Consider the following 5,531-nt stretch of genomic DNA (forward strand, 5'->3'; position numbering starts at 1 on the left):
CCGTCCGTGAAAATGTTTAGGGATCTACGGCTAGGTTTCGTTCCCTTACGCCATCCCTACTCCTCAGTCGTTGTGCGAAACCTTCTCACCCGGTACCGGGCTTTTTAAGCGGCCTGAAATATCAGAACTAAAACTTTTTATTATTTTTTTACAATGCCATTGCTCCTTCTTTATAGGCTGTTATTATAAATATATTCCGATTCGTGCTGACTATTTCTGAGTCTATATATTAAAGAAAATGATCACATGCCTTTAAATAAATACCATCGTGCTTTTTCAGTCCGGGCCTGAGTTTGCTCTCGACGGCCCTGCTCCTACTTAAAGCTAGGTGCCATGTAGTCCGTGCTGCCGGTGCTTCACGCCTGAATTGAGCTTTGCCCAAAGGTTCTGAAATTGAATGGCCGTCAATCTACGCGGATTTAGCAGCACGGTTTCCGCGAATAGGTCAATGGGCGGTAAACTGAGGATCATTTTAGCGCTCCCCTGATGCACAGTGCCGTGAGTCGCTGAACCTTCTCAATTGGCCCGAGATATGATGACTTTTTTCCAGCATTGGACAATGAAAGCACGCCCCAATAAAATGGTAGGGCCAAGTCCAGAAGAACCTGCCTGGACTCGTGATGAATAGCTGGCGCAAATCCTCAAAAGAGAGAGGAAATAGGCCAAATCAGAAGGAGAAGAAGAGGAGCAATAGTAGTGATAACGGTAATGATAATGGTAGTGATGATTGTAGTGGTAATGGTAATCTTAATGCTAATGGCAATGATAGCGGTAATGGTATTGGTACTGGTAATACTAATTTTAATGCTAACGGTTATTTTAATGGCAATGGTAATCGTAATGCTAATACAATGATAATGGTAACGGTAATCATAATGCTAATGACAATAGTAGTGATACTGGTAAAGGTAATAATAATGGTATAAGTAATGTTAGTGGTAGTGGTAATGATAATGATTATACTAATGGTAATGTTAATGTTAATGGTTATGGTAGTGAAAATGGTAATGGTAAAAGTAATGGTAATGGAAATGGAAATGCTAACGGTTATGATTATGGTTATGGTTATGGTTATGATTATGGTTGTGGTTATGGATTACGGTTACAGTTCCAGTTATGGTTATGATTACGGTTACGGTTATGGTTATGGTTATAATTATGATTGTGGTTATGGTTATGGTTATGGCTATGGTTACGGTTCCGTTTGTGGTTACGGTTATGGTTATGGTTAGATACGTAATAATAATATTAAATGAAATAGTTATGGTATTGGACTCAGTAAGGACGAAAAGCTTTATAGAATCAGAGTCATCTCAAAGTAGCCATCTATCTATCGGGAATAAGAAAATTGTTTTCATGTGTGTTTAGGTCAACCCGGCCTAATGTACATACATAGTCGTAATCGAAATATGTATGGCTTCCTTATGGCAACAGAAAAGTCAAATCTGAGCTTTAACTTCGTCTTTAATATTTGCCTTAATCAGCTTAGAATGCTTCTTCAGACTTGGTTCATCTCTTGATAGTTACTCGGTAACTAAGTAAGTAAGATGCTTGTATGAATAATACGAGTACATATTTCTACCGAAGGGTCATGTTAGTAGCAAGTAGCAATTTTTCATTTACCAGCTTCAAACATTAACTTTCAGGAGCTGCTGGCTTTTCAGCTAAAGAACTTTTGTATTTTTTTCCACTGAATTGCACTTTAAGATACCCAGAGGACCAAGTTTGCCAGAAAACAAACTTTCATTCGATATTTACCATTTCCAAGTAGTCAGTGCTCACAGCTCATAGCGCATCAACACAAACTTGTTAAAGCCAAGTTAAATGTAGCTTAACAACATAAAAATATGAAAAGGAAACAATTGAAACGATCTGAGAGGTTTGCAGCAAAAAAAAAAAATACAAAAACAAAAACACCAATACAATATAACAAAGAAAACAAACACAGCAACCATTTTGCGATTGGAGCAAACTGTAAGCCATTAAAGTATGTATATAAGCAGTTTCAATAGCTTGGCAATTATTATTGTAACTCCTTGTACGTTGGCATGCCAAGGTGGGCCGCCAATGACTTCATAACACCTGACCCGGCACAGCGCAAATTTTTCACCCCACTATTCTTTGCCTTTTACTTACTACACACAAGCATTACAGAACTTTTCGTGTGGGATTTCTGTGGGGCTTGTTAAGAGTTTCTCTGGCATAATACTTTGCCCTCAAATATTCATAAAATATAATTTCGTCTCGATTTAATTGAACCCGCAGGTAAGCTGTAATAACAAAAGAAAACAAACAATTGTAAATAAAGAAAATACGGAGTATGAAAAGCAGTAAAGGTATGCACTTATGATTATTGGAAATGCTGCTATAGGAAAATTTATGACGGACAAACGCACAAGTACAAGTGAGCTTTTGAGTATCAAAGTTATGTTAAGGTACGAATATGTATGTAAGCAAAAATAAATAACGTGATTATTTGCAAGAGAAAAATCGGAATTCATTACACACAAACTCTTCAATATCCCAACATTACGCAAACGGAAAATTTATTACGCATCTCAGGTACATACAAAGCATCTCAGGTACATACATACATCTATACCTAAAGGTATGCGCACAAAGACACTCGCTGGGGATTATGCCAAGTGAGCTGTAAAGTTTGTTGGCTGAGCAGTTCGCTGCTTTGGACTGTGGGTGGGTGTGCCAGGCGAAAATATTTATAGTCGCAATGGCAAACCACTAAAATAGCATTGGGGGAGTGAGTGAGTGGAAAAGAAAGCGCACAACTGATGCATCGTTAAAATGGAGAGCGTAAAAGGCATTTCATTGGATTAATGGCGCGTCTTGGTGGAAAGTTTCCAAGCCATTGATTGAATGTTACAATGTTAAACTGAAAATGTGCACTTTTGTAATACATAATTAGTTGCGGATGGGAAGAGGTTAAGCGAAGAGCAGAAAGGACTTGACATGCCAACGAGTTTGTGGTAATGGCGACAAAGTTTAAATCGCATATTTCTTTGCCGCTAATTGCTTAGATCAATTATTTGCTTACTTTCTACCTTCGGCGGTAATAATAATGCCATACTACTTAAGCACTTGCTTTTGTATTTTAAGTACCAGTTTGTATACTAAATACTTAGCATTTGGAGATGTCTAAATAATTAAATAAATAATACTTAGGTATTTAGTAGCCGCTAGATACTCAAGTAAAAAAAACTCTCCCCACCTAATCTCAGCTCAGCGAAGCAAATCATAGGTAAGTTTTATTCCTAAACATCCCGAAACAGTCACCAAAGTCGCGAAGTAGTCCCAAAGATCAAAAATTGTCCCGAGAATACGCAGTAATCTCGAAAATACAGAAATAGTGACAAGAATGACGAAATAGCCCCGATAGCCCTGCAGCAGTTGCAGAAATCTCAAAATAGTCTCGAGAATTCCGAAATATCTCGAAAATTCCGGAATAGTCCCGAAAATCCCGAAGAATTCTCGAAAGTAGCGAAATAGTCCCAAAAATGCCGAAGTAGTTCAAAAAGCCCCAAATAGTTGAAAATCTGGATATAGTCCCGAGAAGCACGAAAATCCTAAAAATACCACTTTTGGTATTTTAAGCTCACTCGGGAATAAAGACCAATGCTACTTGTATTTATGTATATGGGACGTTACATGTCAAACGGACCGAAGATGTACCCAAAATTCTTTGCGATAGAAATTAACGTAAAGCGTGTCAAGGGACTCACAAATTTATAATGTATCAAATAAATTCCGATATTAAAGATGCCGGATCCAGTTTGGCGGAAGATTTTTAAAAAATTTATCGGATTCACTCAGAATTGGTTATCGGGATCGCTGATATGAAAAAATTCTAGATGGCGGACAAAAAATCGAAATCGGTTAAAATATGAATCTGATATAATATTTTAGGAATTCAAAATGGCTTTTCAATATGGGTTCTGCCATTTATCACGAAAAAGTTAAAATCGAACGTATGTACGTACATGACGTATGAGCTACCTCGACGAGATTGGAATGTTACTCATACGCCATGGTTCGTAATCAGCAACCCCGATACTCCTGAGTAACGGGTGCGCCAAGCTATAGTGAACTTGCAAATGGTACTCTTTAAGCGATTTTAAACAGTTTCTTGGACAGATAGGCCTCAAGCATTTAATTGAACAAAATTGATAAGTTACATAAAGCGTGAAATAAGGGTGTCAAAATAGGGTGGTTTCAGAAAGCTTACTTTAGAAAATATTTTCAAAGAGTATTGCCACCTGCCGGAAAATTTGTATTAACTTAAGTGGTAAAAACATGAAATATTACAGTTTTAGTATCAAACAAAATGTTTTTAAGAAATCCTTGACCTAAGCAGGGATCGCACATTTGTACATGTTGACAGTTGCAGAGAGGGGTTGTTTGGAAAATCTTTTATTGAGCTAAACTCATTCATGATAAAAATATTTGCACAACACCACTCTGTGACTGCCAAATTGAAAAAAGGTACAAATCGTGTGACCCCTGCTTTAGAAATGTTTTTCATTGACCAATCTAAAAAGTTAAGATTGAAAATTTTAAATTAAAGGAAATATTACGAGATGCATAACAAACAAAATTTTTTTTTTTTAAAAGCTTCATTAGAATGAAAACATTCTTTGATTCAGATATTTTTCAAAAGGGTTGCCACTGATATTAATTTTTATATTGAGAGTTCGGATATATATATATATATATATAAATAAATAAAATATATATATATATAATCGATAAATATCGATTACAAAGTTGATAAAATTATCAATGACAAAATTGATAGATAACGATAACATAATCGGTAACAAAATCAATAAAAAATATCGATAACAAAATCGATAAATATCCATAACAAAATCGATTAATATCGATAACAAAATCGATTAATATAGGTAACAAAATCGATAAAAAATATAAATTTTTATATCGATAAGTTCCGAGAAAACCGAAAATCTCTTAAATCCCGAAATAGTTCTCTGCGTCTCTAGTTATATGTATCCTTTTCTTTGTAGTTACCTTTGTATTAATCTTTCTTCCTCTAACTTCATCCTTACTTTTATCGGTATTCTCATCCCCATCTATCCTAATAATAATAATAATAATAGATTGGCGCTTACACATATGTTAGTGTTTGGCCGAGCTTCTCCTCCGATTTGAGGTGTGCGCCTCAAGGCGAAGGGACCTACAGTTTTACGCCGACTCCGAACGGCGATTGTATTTTTATGAGAAGCCGTTTTTCATGGCAGAAATACACTCGGAGGTTTGCCATTGCCTGCCGAGGGACGACCGCTGTTAAGAAAAAACCTTTTTCTATATTTTTTGCGATGTTGCTTTGACCAGGCTTTGAACCCAGGTGCTGATGAGTGAAAGCGCGCACTGCTTACCACTACACCACAGAGGCCGACCTATCTATCTATCTATCTAATCTACCTTTACGTTTATTAGTTTCTTCATCTACACCTTCACATTTGTCCTTAGATAAGTAAAGTGTTTAAATTTACATA

Source organism: Rhagoletis pomonella, unplaced genomic scaffold (genome assembly GCF_013731165.1).
Source record: "Rhagoletis pomonella isolate Grant_MI unplaced genomic scaffold, Rhpom_1.0 Rhpom_scaffold_00006, whole genome shotgun sequence".
Classification (NCBI taxonomy): Eukaryota; Metazoa; Arthropoda; class Insecta; order Diptera; family Tephritidae; genus Rhagoletis; species Rhagoletis pomonella.